At 52.3% G+C, this 21,432-nt stretch overlaps 1 protein-coding gene across 10 annotated transcripts in view; it reads left to right on the plus strand.

Moving 5' to 3' along the window:
* TNS1 (tensin 1) overlaps positions 1–21,432 on the plus strand; it is a 194,652-nt gene that overhangs the window by 119,810 nt on the left and 53,410 nt on the right. The gene's annotated exons all lie outside the window — the stretch shown is intronic.

Here is a 21,432-nt window from a genome sequence, read left to right on the forward strand (position 1 = left end):
GCTGGAAATGAAACCGATAGGCTCCAAAATTTGAAAAGTAAGCTGCAGTTGAAATTAATGCATGTCTAATTTAGCTACAAAACCTAACATTATGTCAGACGGTCAACTGCCACTCAAGTTCAGTCCCTGAGAGTTATATATGGACTGTATTTATTTGTGTGGTTCATTTGAATATGTGCGGTGGGTGGGGCCTCCAACAGGGGGCATGCCTGGAGCCCAGGAGCCCTTGAGACGCCTGTCTGGGGGTTGGCATGGACTTGCGTTTCTGATTTGGTCCTGGGACCGCAGCATGGCAGATCTGGAAGCATCCTGAGGACTGTTGGCTCATTCCCCCGTTTTCATTTGGGGATAACTGAGACTCCCTTGAAGGAAGGGTCTCCCGATTTACCTCCACGGCCTGGGATATGTCCTTTCAAAGACACCAGCTCCCAGCCTCTGGGCTTCTCCCAGCTGCAGCTGGTCCTAGGGTGAGACTGTGCCATCTTGGGGACTCTGGGCCCCGTGGCAGAGCTGGGCTGGGGGAGCCAGGCCTGCTGGGCCCCCGACCTGCTCCTGACTCTCTGTACCCCCCTGCCTCCTCCCGCCTTCCCCCTGCCTCCTCCCACCTTTTTCTCCAGGATTTTGGATTTGTTGAATCCACTCTGAAATTCTTTTAGGTCTTTTCTTGAAAACAGATGGTCTCTCTGACCTTAGAGATACCACAGCGAGTGATAGATTTCAGAGCGAGTGGGACGAGGGCGGCCGTGGGGCTAGAACCCAGGGCTTGAGGAGAGCATGTTGTTTACAGGCAACACTGCCAGGTCCATGGCTCCTCCTCTTGCCTCCCTTAGTTCCCGCTCCCTTCCTCCCCCCAGGGGCCCAGACACCCCACTGGGCTGAGGCGGTGCCCAAAGCACGCCTCCCCACTGCCCCAACCCCATCTGCTGTGCCGAGTGGCTGGGGAGAAGGCAGAGGATGAAATGAATTAGTTCTGAGGTACCAAAGGCTGCCAGCCTAATTGTTCATCGTTCTGGAGATGTTTGCATTTTTAACAAGAACACTTGGCAATTTGAAGGTATTTTCAATGTCTCCCTATTTCTCCCTGGTGTGGATTCAATGCAATGGTAAATGTAAAAGCATTTAGTAAAGTGCCAGGCAAACAAAAGGTAAAATAATTATGGAGAAAGAAGGAGAGGCTGTGGAAAGCCAGGGTGGGGACACAGTTGCTGCGAGGGAAGGCGGATGGCCCGGTGGATGGAGACCGCAGCCGTGAGAGGCAGGGAAGAGGAGGAAGGAGAGGGTGAGGGAGCCAGGGGCTCTTCTCCACCCCTTGCCTCCCTCCTCTCTCCTCATCCGCTCCCCCAGGCAGGGGGATGGAACCAGTGGGACCTTTTGGCCAGTTAAAGGTCAGCTCATCCTGCAGGGACAGAGGGGCTCCTGTCTAGAGGCTGAGAAGCTGGCCCTGTGCCTGGAGGGTGGGAAGGGAAGGCTAGGGAAGCAGTTCGAGGCTCTGCTGTCCTCTCCCCTGGCCTGGCCTGGCCTGACTACGGTTGGCCTGGTCCGGGAGCTACACAGTTGGGGTGGTCAGCGGGGTTGACCCTGCCTGTCCAATTGTGTGCTCCCCGCTGCCACTGGGCTGCATCCCCCACAGGGAAAGCAGAGCCAACCGGAACCAGCCATAAGGTGGGAGCGGTCATCATTATTCCTATCCTGCTTTTCTTCCTGGCTGGGGGCACTCCTGGAAGGTTCTAGATTCTGGGGCCCTGAGGTAAAAGCATTTTCTTCTGGCTAATTTTCTTGATCAAGAGGGAGAAGTAGGAGGCCTGTGCCTGTCTCCCTAGTTGTGGGCAGGTCCCTGTGCCTCAGTTTCCCCGTGTACCAGCTGGCGTAAGGACACCTAACCCCCAAGACTCTGGGGTGCCCAAGAGATGGCTCAGGCTGGAGCCTGGGAGGTGTCTGGGTGTCCCCTGGAGTGGTCCTCGGGCTGGGGGGATGGGCTCTGTGGGTTAGGGTGAGTACCAAGGTGGCTCTGCCTGTTCTCTGAGCAAGTCGCGGCCTGGGAGCGGCAGGCAAAGCCCGAGGTGTCGCAGCAGTGTGGGCGAGCCTGTGTGCTTCAGGCCTGACTGCCCGGGTCTGGTCCAGGTCCCAGGTCTCCCCTCTGGAGCTGCCTGCCCTTGGTCGAATTACCTAGCCTTCCTATGGTCTTTGTTTCTTCGTCTACAGACTTGGGATCGTAACAGGACTCGTGCCATTGGCTTCTCCTAGCCATTTTCATGAAAGGCAGTTTAGCGTAGGGGTTCAGAATGTGGCCTCTGGAGACAGACTACCCGGGTTCAAATCCTTTGACAAGATGCCAGGGCCTTGGTTTGCTCTGCTGTAACCGGGGGATTCAGTCGACAAATCATTTTGAGCACCTTTTGGGGAGTAAGAGCTTCAGAGGCTGCCTGTTGTGGCTCTTCACGTGTCTCTGACAGGTCAGTGGGGACTGCGGCCCGCACCTGAGACATCTGCAGACAAGGCTAAGGGGGAAGACTCCTCGGCCTTAGGAGCTTGTTTCTGGCTTTGCCATGTGACAGTCGTGGTGCCCAGCCCTTGATAGTGACCATTTCATGTCATGGTCACAGCCACCCTGTGAAATGGCACCATAATGGTGCCTGGATAGGGAAACCGGGGCACAGAGGGGTTCAGTAACCTGCCTAAGGTTGCCTCGCCGGTAAAGAGCGGATCTGGGTGTGGAACGCCAACCACTGTGCTATTTTGGTAGGCACCAGGTCCTGTGGCACTCCCCGGGTCGCCACCGGGCTTGGGGGAATCTGCTCCCTTGGTCCCCACCTCTCACCCCTGTGCAGACCAGATGAGCCCTGTCATGACTCCCAGGATGAGGGAGGGATTGGATGCAGTGGTACATGGGACACAGCACCTGGGAGACCGTTAGGCCCCCCCCCCCCCCCCCCGGCAGGTGCTTAGCAGGACTTCCATGCAGAGAATAGCTGAGGCATGTCCTAGGATGTCCCTACCCCGCCCTCCAGCAGGGTGTGGGGCTGCTCACACTGGAATGCCTCTGGTGAGGGGTGGCCTCTCAAAAATAGGTAGAGGGTAGCGTGTCCAAGGTGAGATGAGGCCATTTCTGGAAGTGGCACGCCTCTTCTATTTCAGGCCCAGTGAGGGAGGAAAGGCCAGACCAGTCCCTCTGGAGCCCGCTGGGTGGCTCAGGGGGAAAGGCAGGGGACACTGAGTCAGGTGCTGGGGAACAGAGAGAGATGACCTCTGGCCTGGGCTGTTCCTCGCCCCCTCCCAGCAGTGAAGGCAGTCAGCCCTGCTCCCCCTGCTCCTCCTGCTCCCTCAGGAGACCCTGACTTGACCCTCCATGACCTGCTCTGTGTTCTTGGTGCCGGCACCCCCCACCTCCCCCCTACCAGTTCCCAGTTCCACTTTCCACTCCCTCAGGACATCGCTGATCAATCTCAGCAGCAAAACGAGGGAAGAAAATCCATGGGACTTCTGTTCTCTGTAGGCCGACCTTCCAGGCTGGGGTGGCCCAGGCCAGTCATGGAGCCTATCTGACGCTGTGCTGCCACAGTGAGGAAACTGAGGCTCGAGAAGGGTGGGGACCTGCCAGAGGGGGAGGAAATCCTCACTTGTGGAACCCCCATCTGCGTGACCTCATATCCTGCTGTACTGACTCCGTTGCTCCAAGGAATACACCAATGTGGTCATGTCGTGGGGCATCATGAGATGGGACACAGGGTTGCTATTTGAATCCAGGGGTCTGACTCCGTCCCTTTCCACCTCCCTTGGAGCTTAGCTTATTCAGCGCCCCGTGCCCCCTAATTCAGGGTGGTCCTTGGGGTGCTTGTCCAACTTCACACACCTTTATTATTTTTTTATATTTACTAAACAATTTTTTAATGTTTATTTTTGAGAGAGAAAGAGAGAGAGAGAATCTGAAACAGGATCTGTCAGCACAGAGCCCGAGGTGGGGTTGGAACCCACAAACTGCGAGATCATGACTTGACCCAAAGTCGGATGCTTAACTGACCGAGCCACCCAAGTGCCACCCCCCCCCCCCCCCCCCCCCGGGCGCCCTGAACTTCTCACACCTTTAGATGGCAGAGAGCTCACTGCCACCCAGGGAAGCCATTTCACTTTGGACGAGCCCAAAATTGAGGGGACAAGGAGAGTTGCCTTTGTGTGGTGGACCGAGGTCATGGGGACCATGGATACTCAGGGACCGGTAATGCTCTCCTGCGCTTAGACCAGAAGGAAGGGGAAGGGATAAAAGGTGAAGAATCAAATGGAAGCTTAATATCAAGAACTCTCTGATCAGAGAAGGTCCCAGGCCTTGGGACACGTGGCTGGGGAGCGGGGGAGCCCCTCCGTCTCCAGGACTCCTTACTTTGGGAGTAGCTCCCTCTGGTGAACACAACGGCCTGGTGTCTGAGGCTGCTTGGGCGGCCACAGTGAAATACCACAGACTGTGTGGCTTAAACAACAGACATTTATTTTTTCGCCGTTCTGGAGGCCAGAAGCCTGAGAATAAAGCGTCAACAGCATTGGTTCCTCCTGAGCTCGTAGATGGCTGACTTCTTCCCTTTGTGTCTGTGTCCTGACCTCTTCTTTATAAGGACACCAGTCAGATTGGATTAGAGCCCATTCATAGGACCTCTTTTTAACTCAATTACCTATTTAGAAGCCCTATCTCCAAATACAGCCACGTTCTGAGTTACTGGGGGTTAGGGCTTAAACATAAGAATTTTGGGAGCAAACACTTCAGCCTGTGACACCTAGGAAGGAGTTTTCTGGGTTGCCTGTAGTCAGATGCCTGGAGCCTTGGTCCTGAGTGGGGAGGAAGAGAAGGTCCAGGGTGGTGAAGTGGAGAGTGATCTAGCCCCCCACCAGCCTCCTCCTAGCAGGCTGTCTCTGTCTTTCTCTGGTTTGGTCGGAAACCTGCCAGCTCAGCGCTCTGGCTGACACCACGTTTCACAGCCTCCAGAAGCCCCATTAGCTGTTTGGCCCGAGTTCTGAAGCCCCATGCCCAGATCCCAGCTCCCTGTGGGTGGGAGTGGGGCTGTATTTTTGCCTATGCTGCATAGAGCGGTCTCCAAATTCCTCCGGAGTGTTCCAGGGCGAGCCTTCTCGGAAGCGAGTTCCATACCATGCGATGTGGGCTGCCTTCCACCTCCAAGAGGCCCAGAGGTTGGCCAGGCCTGAGCTGCCTCACTGTCTCCATTTACTTCTCCTGTTTCCTAACCCCCTTGGACATTGAGTTGTTTAGAGTCCCTCACAACTTAAGAGGGTATTGGGTAATGGGGGTGTGTGCTGGGCAAGGTAGCAGATGGCTCAGGGCCAAAAGAAAGAATGGAGAACACGATAGGCCCCCTGGCCTGGCGGCAGATGGCAAGGGGGGCTGGTGACCACCCCTCTACTGGGTTGTTCCTCCATGGTGCCCATCAGTCCCTCTTTTGTTTCTGTGGGCAGTTCCCCCACCCCCCTGCCCAGAGCCAGGGGCACTGGGGGTGTGGTTTTGTGCCCAAGCGTCTCAGCCCTCTGAGGACCTGTGAGGAGAGGCACTCTGACTGTAGGACACCCAGAGTCTCTTCAAGCTCTGTTGACTGAGCTGGGGAAGAGCCTCCTGATGGCAGCCATGAGTCCCTAGTCTGTGGTGACTTCACCTGAACTGGGCTTGTCCAAGAATTCTCTGATTTTTTTTTTTTTTTTTTTTTTTTTGAGAGAGAGAGGAAAGAGGGAGAGAGGGAGACCTAGCAAACAGAGAGTGAGAAGGAGAGAGCAACAGGCAAGGAACATGGAGAGAGAGACAGACAGACCTGGGTAGACATTGGCCTGGGAGGCAGGGGATTTGTGTTCTGGGTGCCCTTGGTAACTCCTTTTCTTTAGCTCTCCCTTGTTTCCTTTGAAATGAAGGGATTGAAGGAGTGGTTCTTTCTGTTTCTTTGAGCTCAATCATTGTTTCTGTGACTTGTGAGGAGCTAAGATGGACCTGCTGAGCTTCCCTCTCAGACCTTCCCCCCTCACGAACTTGGAGTGGGGAGCTCAGTGGTGGTTATGTTAGTCAGGAGAGGCTTGGTTATGCTGGGTAACAAATAGCCCCAAATTCTTACCCCAACAAAAGCATATTTCTTGCCCATGCTGCATGTCCAGTGTGGGATGGCAATCTGTTCATCTATCTTATTTACTGCAGGCTGGTGGTGGCTTCATCCCATAGATGTTTCCAATCATTGCTATACCAGTGGGTAGCGGACACTGTAATGTCCACAGTGCTTCTGCCTGGACATGACACATATTCCTTCTGCTGACATTCATTGGCCAAAGCAAGCCACACACCCAAGCCTGACATTTCACTGGCCAAATCAAACCACACACCCAAGCCTAACTTCAAAGGGGGCAGAGAAATGGTTCATGGAAGATGGAAAGTGGAAATAACGTTGAAAAGATTAATACCTACTATAGGGATTAAGTCTGTGGGATCTAGAATCAGAAGATCTGGTTCTAAGCTCTGTTTATAATGTTCCTCGGTCAAGATGCTTTACTTCCCTGAGACCCAAATGTCTTACCTATAAAATGGGTACAATAACAGTACTTTCTTTCCTCGTAGGATTGTTGTTAAGATTCAATGAGGTAATATATATTTCACAGCCTCCAGAAGCCCCATTAGTTGTTTGGCCTGAGTCCTGAGGCCCCATGCCCTGTGATATATGGAGTGCCTAGTATGTTCTATGCTGGCAGTAATTTGAGTCTGTTACTGTTACTATTACTATTGTTATCATTGAATTACTGGAGGAGAGAAGGCAGAGAGGTGATTTTGAATATATATGCGCCCTTTCTTCTTGAGAAAATTTCCACGTCCCTCTGGCTCCTCTACTCTCTGGGAACCATCTGTAGCTGGCTCTGTTCTAGAAACCCCACTCATGGGAGTCAGGAGACTTGCCTCTGACTTCGAAAAAGTTACTTCTCCTCTCTGATTCTCAGTTCCCTTATCAGTGAATTGAGGAGGGTGGGTTCTGAAGGGGACTTTAACTCTGTATCCCTGATGATGATAATGATGCCGTGCAAATGACTGGGTGACGGCTAGCCTTGGTACCTGCCCTGAGCCAGGCATCACCAGTTCCATGTTCTCTTGGTTACTCTTCCCCAGCAGGTACTACTGTTCTGGGACTACTATGCAGAACTTGTAGAGTGTGGTTATAAAGCCACCTTGGGTGCCACAGCCCTTAAATCTGTCCTGTGCTTTTCCTGTCCCCGAGTGATATTAGGGCCAGCCTTGTGCCTTTTCTAGCCACTTTCATGGAATGAAAGGTCCTCTGGTCGGCCCTAAATGTGCCCAGCACCAGTGGACTTGGCCTGAGGCCGCCAGTTCTTCCCCCTTGTTGGCTCTTGCCTGGCACCAGCTTTGGGGTGGGGGGAAGATCACTAGGTTTTCCCTGTTTTCCTGACTTATGGGAAGAGAGGAAAGGAGGGAAGGAATCAGGAGGGCGTTTCTGTCCCCCAGGTACCGTTGTGAGGCTGCACACGCTCTGTGTTGAGACAGGCACGGATAATGATTCCTGAGCTCTTTGCTGATGGGAGATTCTGGAGGCGTAGATTGCTGTTTCTCTCCTGCAGCACTTTTGTGGGTGTTTTGGGGGCCCCTGTTAAACTCCCCATAAGTCACTCACTCTGTTTCCTTCAGGTGGGCGACCGCAGCTCTGGCAGACTCTCACAACCCTTCTGGGCCCACGTGTCCCTTGTCCCTGCAGTCTCCTCCTGGTGCTGATGTCAGTTCAGCCCAACAGGTGGCCCTCTCTGACAGGAGCTGAGGCACCCCCCCCCCCCCCCCCCCCCGCCCCAGGCTAGCCCTCCCTCTCCTGGGCCCACGGGAGCCCTTAAGTGCTGTTGGCCTCAGCCAAGCCTGGGATTGGGGTGGCCAAGGCAGCCCCTCTGTCTCTTCCCCAGCCCTGCCTCTCATCCTCCAGACTTTTGGCCCCAGCCAGGCTCTGCCTCTCACGTTCTCTGTGCTCCGGAAGACTCACCGAAAGGAGGGAAAAGCCCCTGACAGCAAAACAACACTCTCCAAAATTCTTCTTGGAATCTCCCACTTCCTGATCTTTTTCCTCCGTGAAGCGTAGGTGTGGGAGGTAGTTTAGAGCCACAGAACAGTTCTCAGCCCTCTTTGTCTCTTATAAAAATACGACAGCTAATATATTTCTAATGTAAGATACTGATTGATATAACTTAGTACAGGCACTTCACCTGTTTAAAGTGTGCAGTCCAGTGAGTTTTAGTATATTTGGGGTTGCACGACCAGCTCCCTAATCTAGTCGTGGAACGTTTGCATCACCCCTTGCCGTTGGCAGTCACCCCCCATGTCTCTCCCCAGCCTTTGCCTCCTTTCCGTCTCTATAGATCTGTCTATACAACATATTTCCTGGAAATGGAATTATACAGCACTTGGCCTGTCACTCAGCGTAACATTTTCAGGGCTCATCTAGGTTGTAGTGGGGTCATTGCTTTACTTTTATTGCTGAAAGATACTCCATTTATGGCCATACCACATTTTGTTCATACATACCTCAGTTGATGAATATTTTCTTTGTGTCCACTTTTTGGATATTTTATTTTTTTTTGTAAATTTTTAAATGTTTATTTACTTATTTTTGAGAGAGAGAGAGAGAGAGAGAGAAAGAGAGAGACTGAGAGAGTGTGAGGGTTAGAGAGAGAGGGAGACACAGAATCCAAAGCAGGCTCCAGGCCCCAGCTATCAGCACAGAGCCCGACATGGGGCTTGAACTCACTAACCGTAAGATCATGACCTGAGTTGAAGTTAGACACTTAACCGATGAGACACCCAGGCCTCCACCCACCCCCCCCAACACTTTTTGGATATTTTAAAGAACACTGCTGTGGACATTCATAGATAAGTTTTTGCATGGACTTTCATTTTTTCTTGGGTAGATCCCAAGGGGGTGAACTTGCTGGGTCATATGGGCAAAATATGTTTCATCACTGGAGGACCCGTCAGGCTGTTTTCCAAAGTGGCTGCACCATTTTTTATATTCCTCGCAGCCAGTGTCTGAGGATTACCATTTCTCCACCTCGTCAGCAACACTTGCTATTTTCTTTGGGGTCTTAGCCATCCTAGTGGATGTGAAGTGTTACCTCACTGTGGTTTTGGCTTACCTTTCCCTAATAATTAATGATGTTGAACATCTTTTCACATGTTAACTGGCCACTGTATATCTTATTTTAGAGAGATGTCTAGTCACATACTTTGCACATTTAAAAAAATCATTTTTTTTATACATTTGCTATTGAGTTATAAGTTCTTTATATATTCTGAAGACAGATCCCTTATCAGATATGTGATTTGCAAGTATTTTTCTCCCATTCTGCAAGTTGTCTCTTGTCTTTCTTTCTTTCTTTCTTTCTTTCTTTCTTTCTTTCTTTCTTTCGTTTAATGTTTGTTTATTTTTGAGAGAGAGAGACATAGCGCAAGCAGGGGAGGGGCAGAGAGAGAGAGGGAGACACAGAATCTGAAGCGGGCTCCAGGCTCCCAGCTGTCAGCACAGAGCCCGACATGGGGCTTGAACCCATGAATTGGGCAGTCATGACCCTGAGCCGAAGTCCGACACTTAACTGACTGAGCCACCCAGTTGCCCCGTCTCTTCACTTTCTTGATGTCAGTGATGTGTTCCCGCAATCCTTGTGTGGTGATCTCCTGCTTTACTTTTGGAATGGGGTGTTCATTTTCCTGGGGCCTCTGTCACAGCTGAGATCCCAATACTTACTTGTTAACATCTGGTTGCAACTAGGGTTCCCATTTTCTAGATGAGGAAACTGAAGCTGTCTCAGAGATGTTGAAGGCCTTGTTTGAGATAATGTCCTGAGTAAATGGTGGAGGCAGGATTCCAACGTGGGGGTCTGGAGCCAGAGTCAGGGATTGATACTGCTTCCTATCACTTAATGATCTTGATCTAAAAGAGAATTCATCAATAGCCTGAAATACTTTAGGCTGCTTGGTCTGATTTCTTTCCAGCCCTAGAGAAGGTGCTTGAACTGGCCTAGAAAATCTGCCCCATTGCATAGAGAGGGAGGCCAAGTCTCAGATCCCTGGATGGCAGAGAGCTCTGCCTCCCAGCTGCCTCAGCTACCACATGGCCCTGTGTCCGTCCCTTCATCTCCCCGAAGCCAGGCAGGATGAGGGCGGGTGACACTGTCCTCCAGAACGTGGCCCCTTTGAGTTGGGAGGGAGGCAGCTCGGCAGAGGGGGAAATAGCCCCTGCGCCCACCCTGTGCACACACTTATCCGTCATGGTGAATATCTGCCCTTGACATACTTGCATAGGGTTTGGCATCCTTGCTTTCTGAACTTTTGGGTAAGATGTGGGAAGAACCAGGAAGAGAGGAGTGCAAAACTACAGGCGGTCCCAACGGATTCACGAAAAGTTTCCAAGGATCCTGGAGTGATAATCTGCCCCATACCTCTGAGCAGAGGGTTTTAAGGGGGTGATCCTCTAACCGAGAGCCTGCCAGACTGATTTTTGTTGGGAAATGTCAACCTGGCTGCTGGAGAAGGCAGCCCTTCAGGTCTGTGATTTCGGGGGGTGGGGGGCAGGGACGGGCAGAGAGGCAGAAGCCCAAAGCTGCCACAGAAATCTTCTGTCCGTGTTCTGTCATGTCACGTAGGACCAAAAGCTTAGTCTGCAGCATGAAGGGAATGACTTAGCCACCTGGTGGCGGAGCTTCCCGACTGTGAGAGCACAGATCAGCTATAGTAGGGAGGTCAGGTTCTTGTCCTGTGGGCTCCCTTGGGCAGAGATGTCAAGAAACAAGGGAAATGGGTCTCAGGGTGGGATGGCCTGACATAAGGACAGAGGCAGGATGGGATGGCTTCTTGAGGAGGATCTAGGACCTTCTCTTCTCCCAAGTGAGGGGAGTCCTCTCTCCTGACTTCCTGTCACAGTCAGGGTGCTGAGAATCCAGACGGAAGGTTGGCCTGACCTTGTGGGTAAGAAGATGACACCACTGACCCAGCATCTGCCGGCCACCTGCTTTGTGGGGCAAGGCGGGGCTTGTCCCAATGCCCTTGGACCCTTAGCTGGCCCTGCTCCACGAGGCAGCTGGCAGGCTAGGAGAATAGTGTCTGCCCGTGGAACATTCAGTAAACCAATACCCTCCTGAGGGAATGTGATTTTGGCCCTCTGTAATCGCTGCCATCGGGTGGAGGCTGGGAGGCGGCCGGAGCCACACTCAGAGCGGACCGGAGCTCCCGGCCAGTGGCCTGAGCTGCACGTCTGCCCTCCTGTGGTGCTCAAATATCAAGCTCCAGGCAGGGCAAGAAGAGAGCACTCTGCCCCTGTCAGCCACCCTCCCCTCTTCCTCTCCTGCCACACTCGTAGACAAGCGCGAGTTAGCTGGACCTGGCGAGACCCCAAGATGCCGACTCTGACCATGTCCAAGGAAAGAAACTTAAGCTCCCATGAATCAAATATTTTTTCCTACAGCTGCAGCTACTTTTCACCATCATCCCTCTTTCTCTCCCTCCCTTCTTCCTTCTCTCCCTTCCATTTCTGTTTCCTTTCTTTGCCCAGAGACTTATGGATCACCTCCTAGGTGGCAGGTGCTGAGCTGGCCTGGGCATGGAATGTTGTGTCCTGGAATTGCCTGCAGACGAGGGCAGGAGGGGGTGCGGAACCGTCCCCTGTATCCCACAGCCAGATGGAGAAGGATCTCGGCTAGGGGTCCCGGCTTCTCAGGAGAGCAGCAGCTTCTGGGGACAGCTCTGTAGAGGGGCTGTGTTTGTCCTGGGTCTGGGAGGGGTATGCGGCATTGAAAGCAGAATCGTTTTCAAATCTAGAAGCAGCATAACAACATTGCCCAAAGTGTAGCTAGTGGAGGGAAAGAAAAGTCATAGAATCTGACTGACCTCCCTCTCATCACTGCTCTGGTCCTGGGACGGGTGGGTGGGACGCTAGCGTGATGCTGGAGCTGGTGAAGGAAGGGATGTTGGAGAGGGTGGAGGTGGAGGGTTTGGGGGAACACTGAGGGAGCCATATCCTAGAGTCCAGGAGGGGAGAACAGTCCAGGAGATTCAGAGAAAAGACAGCACACAATCCTGCAGCAGATGAGCCCCTCTTGCCTTCTGTTGACCTTGGACAAATCATTTAGCCTTTCTGAGCCTCAGGGTTCTCACCTGTAAAATGGGGACAAGAACAGTACCTCTCCCGTGGGGCTGAGAATTTATTGAGATAACCTATGGGCGTCTAGCTCTGTGCCTATACGTAGTGAGTCGGCAGTTCATGTCTGTTGTCACCGATACCACTACCTGACCTTGGGTGGTGCTCTGTAAAATGCTTCCCTGAGTGCAAGTCCGTTCATTTTTCAACGATCCCAGTTGTTGAACTGGACCTGGAACCTGGGCCTCTGGCTGCAGTTCTGGCGTTCTTCCCACAACACTGCACCAGGCGTGGGTGGCCGGACCTTTTCCCTGGCATCATCCAAACACCAGGCTCCATTCCCGTGGGTGAGTTACACCCTTTGCCCTGGGGTTGGGGGATAGGTGGAGGTCACACTGGTAACTGGGACAGAGCCAGGCCTAGCTCCCAGGGTCTTTTCAGGATCTTCACCTCTATGGGTCCTGCTTCCCTGGCACCAATCCTCAGCGGTGCCCAGGCTGTGGGTTATGGTGACTGCTGGCGTGGCTGTGAACTTGCTTTGTTGTCTTCCGTTTGAGAAAACAGTGCAGGGGAGCGAGAATGACGTGGCTGTAAGGGTAACCTTGAGTCTGCTCCACTGATGAAGAAGAAAAAAAGAAAAAAACCAAATCACGTCTGTTCTTTGGTACATGGACTATCCTCAGTGACATTCACTCATTCAGTCAACAAATATTCACTGAGTGTCTATGTGCCATCACTATTCTAGACACTGAAGATATAACTGGGCAAAACCAAGATCCTTGCCCTTGTCGTGATTACGTTCTAGTGGGAGAAGACAGACAATGAGAAGGAAAGTTTTAAAGACATTATAAGTAAATGAGAGAGCGTGCTAGAAGGTGATAAACACTCTGGGAGAAAATAGAGCAGAATAACGGTGGTTGAGAATGGGGGTGGAGTTGAGTGGTGAGTTGAAATTTTTTAAAAAGCTGGTCAGCCGAGCCTTCACTGAGGAGGAGACATCTGAACAAAGACTTGAAGGAGGTGACAGAGTTAGTCAACAAAATATCTGAGGAAGAGCATTGCCAGCAGAAGACCAGCCAGTGCAAAGGTCCTGAGGCAGCAGCTTGCCTGAGACGTAGGCTTGGGAATTATCAAAGAGGCCAGTGTCATTGCAGTGAAGACTGTAATAGGCAGAGAGGTCAGAGGTAATGGGGACCAGATCATTTGGAGTCTGGTAGCCATTGCAAGGATTTGGCTTGTAGCCTAAGCTTTTTCATCTAGTGATGTGTCATGGGGACCCTGCCATAGTAGCACGTAAAGAACCTTTATATCTTTTTTCAGGTGCATATGATTCCACCGTATGCATGTACTATGTTTTATTTAATTGGTATTTTATTTAACTGTATTTAAGCAATGTGGACAGTTGTTTCCAGGCTTTTGCTGTTGTCAAAACTGCTGCAGTGAATAACTTTGTACCTACACCATTTTTATTTGTGCAGTTCTATCTGTAGAACTGGGATTGCTGGGTGAGGATTAGATGCATACATAATTTTGAAAGGGCCAACTTGGCCTCCGTACAGGTTGTGTTCGTTGACGCTCCCTGCCAGCAATTTGCTTAGGGACTAGGAGGAAAGTCCACCTCTCGCTTCTGTGCATACCCTCCATGCGTGAGATGCTGTTAGGTGCCCATTATTTCCTTTACTCCTCATGACCCTCCTGTGAGATGGTTATTCTTGTTCCTACTTCTCAGATGAGCAAACAGGCACAGAGAGGTTAAGTAACCTGCCAGTGTTTGCACAACCAGGTAGGGATAGAGCTGGACTCTGATGCCCGCCATTTCTCACCATGGCTTCACAAGGGCAATGGTCTGAGGAGCTGTGCCCCGCCCCCCCCCCCCCCCCCCCCCCCGCTCTCTACCCCGTGCCTGATGCCAGCGGGCGTGTGGACTTAGCAGCCTGGGGTTTGAGACTCCTGAAAACGAGGGGCTGAGTTAAAATGGAAAGCCTGCTTGCCTGGCTGTGCCATTGCTGCATCTGCATTTTGGAGACCCTTGCAGGCCAGCAGCAGGGTGGGAAGAGGCCAGCCCGAGGGACTGGGAGCCACATTGGCTAAGCTGGCCTCCCCTCTGTCCCCTCCCATCATCAGCCCCGGTGGCGAGACCTGGCAGGCTGCGGTCCAGCTCATTCTGCTCCAGGTGGGGGGCTCCCCACTGCTGTCTGCTGGGTCGGCTCGCTCCAGGGATTGGGTTTCGGCATTTCTCTGATGAAAATAAATCAGCCTCTTTATTGCCCAGTATGGCCCTCAGCATCTCTGCAGCCTGGCGTGTATTTCTAGATTTCCAGTAAGTCACTGTTTCTGTCCTAGCCCCCAGGGGCTCCGTGGCTGCCGCGTAGATAGCCTCGGATGAGCTTGGAGCCCAGAGCTACTCAGGCAGGACCAAGTAGGAGAGGAGAATCAGGCTCAGTATCTGGCCAAGTTGGATCTTTGAGCACCTAGCTTTGGGCCAGGAGTTCAGAGATCATCTGGTCGTGCTTTCCCATTGCATAGAGGAGTACACGGAGGCCCATGTAGGATCGCTCTTTCGTACTCTGGCCCCTTGACTCCCAGTCTACTGCTGTTGCTGCCGGACAGCCTTTCTCTAGGACTGTGTATTGTGCAGTGGCCAGTTACGGATGTGAGGACAGAGTTGGAGAGAGTGGGTTTTAGCTGCAGCACGACAGGTAGAGGTCTGACATCCAGGAGAACTGACTTGCCTTTGAGGGAGATGACAAAGGGGAACTGGTGGCAGGACTGGATTTTCTCTGAGATTCCTTCCACCCTACACATCTGCCTAGATGGGGTGAGTGACCATGGTGCACGGACATGGGGAAACAAGGCAGCTTCTAGAGTGCTCGGACAGAGCCCCAACGAGGTTCTGAGTGCAAGAGGGACTCTGGAGTCTTGCCCCAAACCCCCTTTACTCCTGCCCCTCCTTTTCTGTGCTCAAGCATTATTTGCAAGTACAGGGCTCTCCAGCAGGGACACGGGGCATCCGGCCTCAGATGACAGAGCTGCTGGACTGCTGTCCCACCCTCGAGGGCCGGAGCCTGTCCATCCCCTGGGCACTTTATCCAGGCTGAGGGCGGGGCTCCCTTTTTCTGGGAAGCAGCTGAAGAGCTGTCAGTGGGTGGGCGCCAGGAGCTCTGACTGCCTTTCTTATCCCCGACCGACTGACCAAGTCTTCACATCTTTACAGCTCATCAATGCCCTGGTGCTAGTTGGAGACTTCACCCTGGACTGTGCTGATGGCTTTAAAATTGTCAGCAGCCAAATGTTCTTTGATGTCTGTTCTCCTCCTTCTCCAGGGGCAGTGAGATCAGATTTTGATATGAAAGCTCAAAGCTGCTCGGATCTTTTCACTTCCCTTCCTGCCCCCCTGCCCCCCTCTGTGCGTACAGGACTTGAGAAATTTCCAGAAGCAGGCAGGTGCTTGTCATGTGACACAAAGAGAGAAAGAAGCCTGGGGGTGGTGCCCTGCCTTCTGTGTCCTGTCCAGGCCTGTGCCCTATGGTGTCGTAGCTTCTGTCGGCTGGTGGCGGGGGGGGCGGGGGGGGTTGGCGGGGGCACGTCCAGCTTGTCCCTCTGCAGCAGGGAGTGCTCATTTCTGGCCCACACCTGCCCAGTGGGTGGAGCTTGCACTCGCTGCCTGGCAGACCGCCATGGAGATGCCTGTATGAGCCTCCTTTCACTTATTTGGAAAAAGAAGCAGAGCCCCAACCAGATTTGCCACCCACACCCATACCCACACCCACGCACGCATGGAACTGCATAGACTCCTCTGTGTACACTCACCACTCGTGCAGAGAACCACAAATATCTCCCACTCAGCATACACCCACCACTCATTCATGGACCCACGTAGACCTCTACCCCACGGCACACCGCACAGTGGTGATGGGGGCTCTAATGGTACAACTGCACGGCCAGTCTCATAACCAGTAGTCACGTGTGGTACTTCATGGGCCTGTTTGGTGTTAAGGATGGGGACTGACCCTTAAGTGCAGAGATGGGTTCATTTTTGTGAATTTTGAACCAGTCCTGAAACAGTTGCCTACAAGTTTCCAGAAATGCTTTGAGCCCCGGAAGCATCATTAGGGTAAATGCATAAAAGCCCCAGGGGACCACGCTGATGGCTCTCACTTGGATGTCAGGGTTTAAGCAGGTCGTTCTGAATCAGCATCGCGGTTGTCACTTTCCACTCCTTTCTTCCTGGTGGACCCCCGCAGCCCTCACCCTTTGCCCTTCCCTCTCCTTCCTTCCTCCCCTCTGGGAAGCAGAAAGAACATGAGCCCCGCAGAATCACACTGGCAATGTGATCTTGAGCAAGATACAACTTCCAAACCTCCGTCTCTTTACCGGGAAGATGGGAATGATAGTATCTCCCTTGAAGGGCATTTGTGGAAGCAAATGTGCGAGTATCCATTGAAGGGCGGACACACAGTAAATAAGTTGTGGTCTCCATTCTGTGGCACTCTCCCATTCTTCTTGGCTCCCCTGGTTCCATGGCCCCCTCCCCATTTCCCTCCATCCTTCTCTAGGGAGACTGTAAGAGTGGGGAGAGGCAGGAAGAGGTGTGTGGGTATGTCTCTGACACTTGTCCAACTCAGACATCTGCCTGGGACTTGACGATTCCCTCCCTGAGTGACCCTCTGGCACACCGGCCCCTGCCCTCCTCTCAGGGAATACTATCCTGAGGCTGGTGCTGTCTGCTGCCTTTCTGGGTGGGGGGACTTAGAGACCCTGGAAGGCTGGGGCCGTGTGAGGGGCGCCCAGAGCCTGCCCTGCCCCCGTGTCCCTGAGCTTCTGGTCAGCCCTGCTTTGCATCTCCCCTGGGCTGGCAGGCAGGAGGAGGTGCTGTGGAGGTGTGTGGACATGAGTTCATCCCCCACCCAGGCAGCAGGCCTCTCCCTGTGCTCCTCCGTTGCCCACCTGACCTTCGACAACTTGACGCTTGGCATGCCCGTGCCTTTCTCCTCCCCGTGCCTGTTCCGCGTAGGACGAGAAGCTTTAGAGTTCAGAGGTCATCTTGTTCTTCTCTCTCATTTTACCACTTTGGAAACAGAGGCCCAGGAAAAGGAAATGACTTGCCCAAGGTCAAGTGGCGAGTTAGTGGCCCAGCTGGGACCGGAAACCAGGACTCGTGAGTCACAGTCCTGAGCTCTGTTTCTCACACCCTCAGTCTGGACTGGGTAATTGCTTGTTGCTGGGCCCTGACCCGTGCATTGCAGGTGTTTAGCGGCATCTCTATCCACCAGATGCCAGTGGTATTTCTTCTAGATGTGACAACCCCACAATATTTCCAGACATTGCTAACTGTTCCCTGGGGGGCACATCCCCTGGGGGAGGACCACTGGCCTAGCTGTCCCCTCAGCCCCTTGTCTCTGGGACCTTACCTCTCCTGCTCGTAGGGTGTGAAGCAGCCCTTCACCGGGGACACTCTTTTCTGCTTCTTGTTTCCGTTCCCGGATTGGCTGTTCGGAAACCAAAACACTCAGCCATTTTGTTCCTTAGGAAAACGAGCAAAAAAACAAAAAACAAAAAACAAAATACCACCCCCCCTCCCCAAATCCAGGTTGGGAAAGATCTTCCACACCTGGCAATGAAAAGAAAGCACGGGGCGGGAAAGGGGCTGCGGGAGGCCCCCTGGAGAACCCTCAGTGTGAGTGAGAGGCCCTACCTTGTCCAGCTGGCCCAGCTGTGCGTCTGCAGGGGATGAAGCATTTGGTGGATTTGCATTTGGATGGTCTTTCCACTCTGTTTGCGTGGCGGGACCCAGAGACCTTTGAGGTTCTTTTTTTTTTTTTTTTTAATTTCGTTTTTAACGTTTATTTATTTTTGAGACAGAGAGAGACAGAACATGAATGGGGGAGGGTCAGAGAGCGAGAGGGAGACACAGAATCTGAAACGGGCTCCAGGCTCTGAGCTGTCAGCACAGAGCCTGACACGGGGCTTGAACTCACGAACCGCGAGATCATGACCTGAGCCGAAGCCGGATGCTTAACTGACTGAGCCACCCAGGCGCCCGACCTTTGAGGTTCTTACATAACAGGGACCCTAGTGCCCTTTGGGGCATCTCCCTCATCGTGTGTGACTCTTCTCTGGTGGTGGAGAGGATTTCCTTCTGGGGACCGGGAGCCCTGGGTGGTAGTCTCTGCTCCAGCACTGACCCAAAATGCAGCAGTGGGAAACTTCCTTACCCTGAGTCTGGTGGACCACACAGGGGTGTGTGTGTGGGGGGCCGGGGGGGTGACGAACTCAGGATGTCCTCTGGGTTGACCACCACTACAGTGCTTTCACATCTCAAGCTTAGCTTCCCCCACCCCCTGTCCAGAAAGATTTTTGCTGGAGCTCTATTCTGCAGTTTACATTAAGGAAAAAAAATGTTTGTTTTTTCCTAAATAGAATGCATGGTAACACTGAGTCTATCCTTTTTCAAACCAGATCGACCACACCCCTGCCCAGTTCTCCAGGAAGCACTTTCCTATTTGTGTGAAGGCAGCCGAAGTCTTGCCTGCCCCTCCTTCCTCCTCCTTCCTCATGGTCCTATGGAGAAGCCAGTTCTGGAGGCGGGAGAGGCGCTGTTGGCAGTAACCAAACTGGACGGTCTTGGTACTTAATTAGCTGAACAGCATCACTGTTTCATTTGATGCCATGATTTTGGAGCAGGGAAAGGACAGGCCAAGTGATATGCCCTGAAGCTTAAGCATCAGGCATACTGCATCTGGGCCCGGGGCGCTAGGGTCACTGAGGTGCCGCTCAGGGTGGAGCTGGGTTAGGGAATGGGGAGGAGGAAGCAGGTGTCATAGTTTTGGTTGTGTATATGGGGTTGCCTCATATAGAGCATCTCTGTGTGTTCTGTGCTGTGCCGAGTGCTGTATGCGCACTGCATCGGTCTTTGCAGTACCTTCTGAGATCAAAATATTAATATACCCATTTTGCAGATAAAATAACCAGTGCTCAGAAAAATTAAGTAATCGGCCCAGGGTTGCACTAAGCTAGTAAGTGGTAGTGTCTGGATTCAAACCAGTGTCTGCTTGACCCCTAAGCCTGTGTTCTTAGCCACTGTTCATGGCAGATGCTGAAGTGACATGAGCAAGAAGGGCTGGGTATAATATTAGGCTTCATTATTAAAGGTGTGGTTTCCAGAACGTGGGAGGTGATAGGCGTATGGGGCTATATAGGTCAGAGAGTTACATGCGTTGTTTGTGGGACCCTTGCTTCCCAGTGATAAAACCACTCACACGGGTGCTCAGATAGTCAAGCAAAGGGAGGTAATGGTACGGCGGGCGCAGGGACTCCAGGTTGGGTTCTGGGGAGATACTGCCTGTCAAAGGAGAGACTTAGGAGGACATGTGCACCACGTTTAGTATCTGAAGAGCTCTCGTGTGGCAGAAATTTGCCATCGGGCATGATAAGGCCAGTTAGTGGAAAAAACAGGGTGCTAAAATCTACCCGTTACAGCCATCTAAAGATGAAGTGGGCATTTTGGGGGGATAGTAAGATTCCCCATAGCTGAAAATAGTTAAGCAGAGCGAGGACCAGTTTTTCCCAAACCTGGTGGCCTAGCGTTCTCAGCTGGGGAGCGTTTCCCAATTCAGATTCCCTAGGCCCCACCTCTCACAATTCTGCCTCTGAAGGTCTGGGGTGGGACCAGGGGTTCAGGGTTTTTATAAAACTCCCAGGGCTTCTGGTGCAGCCGGTCTCTGGAGGTAGCACAGAACCGTAGGATCCGGTTGTGACTTCTAGGGACTTGTGCGGTGGTTTCCAAAGTGTGGTTATGTTGGCCAGGTTGACAATTATATATGAAACGATTTTAGGTGCATTTATTTTAATGCGTGTTAGGAAAAAAAGGTACAGATTTTATACGGTATGTATCTATGGGTATTGATGCTTAGAACTACTTGAGCTTAAATTAGGTTTTTAATTAATTATTTACTTATTTAATTTGAGAGACAGCGTGCATGTGCACAAGCAGGGGAGAGGGGCAGAGGGAGAGAGAGAGAATCCCAAGTAGGCTTAATGCTCAGTGTGGACCCGGATGCGGGACTTGATCCCACAAACCTGGGATCGTGACCTGAGCCGAAATCAAGAGTCAGATGCTCGACCGACTGAGCTGCCCAGGTGCCCCATATGAAGTTTATTTTAAAAGTTGCAAAATTATATAAAAATGGTGTTGGTAGGATTCACATGTACAGATAAACAAGAAGGTCCTATACAAATAAAATCTAGGTTAACACTGTTGTGGGTGGGGTTTGGGTAGGAACGTCCATGGACTGGGTAACCTTAACCCTTTCAGGAGCTTGGGGTTTGTTGGTTAGTTCTAGAAGGCTCTGTGGAGGTAGGAGGGTAATTGCAGTAGTTTGTCCAGATGGTGGTCTTCCAACAACCCAGCACTGGGAAAATTCCAAGTTGTCCTGCCTCCAGTTTGGAGCCTGAGGCCTGGAAATTCACTTCTCCCCTCCCCATTCGTAATGGTGTCTGTGAAGTCTGTGTTACTGGGCTAAGGGCCTATCCCGTCTCATCCCTGTAGATGCAGTTAGACAGGGCAAGACCGGCGTACAGGGCATTTGGTACCACGTTTGTTCTTCCTCCTATTTTCCTTCTTTAGTCTCAGAAAGAGGCAGCCAGAGAGTGATGCTGGCAATGGGGAGGGGGCCAGGGTTGAGGTATCAGCTCAGGCTCCTGCCTCTTCCCTCCCGAGCCTGCCTGCGGCGCCAGACTTGGCTGTGAAAGGTCTGGGCACGGGGGTGGGGTGATGCAGGAGCATGCTGGGATTGCAAACTAACTGGGGTCTTCAAGGAGATGACAAACCCTGAAGTCCCCATGGCCTGGCGGCAGCCCCCAGGCCATCTCTTACCAACTCTGAGAGTTGGGACATCCCCTTGATGTGCAAATAAGTCACCAACATGGTGCAAATAAGAGTTAAGGTTTGGTGTCCTACTGTCAGGGACACCAGGACTTTCTGGCACTTTGGGGGGCATGCCAGGATGATGGTGGGGACTTTCAGGCAGCTCTCGTGGTTTTGGCTGAGGGGCCTGCTTCAGGTCTGGGTGCTTGGTGTTGAATGTGGATGTCACTAATGCTCTGAAAAGTTATTCTCTCCACTCTTCATGATCTTTATAGATTGCAACAAGCTGAATATTGAGAGCTAGTCAATTGGAGGCATCTTAGGTGGCCTTGGTGGATCAATATCCTGGGCCAGATGCCCACTGGCCTTCCCAAAGCTGGGCCTCATAAATCGTTCAGTTTGCTGAGCCAGAATCCA

This window comes from Neofelis nebulosa, chromosome 2, assembly GCF_028018385.1.
Source record: "Neofelis nebulosa isolate mNeoNeb1 chromosome 2, mNeoNeb1.pri, whole genome shotgun sequence".
Classification (NCBI taxonomy): domain Eukaryota; kingdom Metazoa; phylum Chordata; class Mammalia; order Carnivora; family Felidae; genus Neofelis; species Neofelis nebulosa.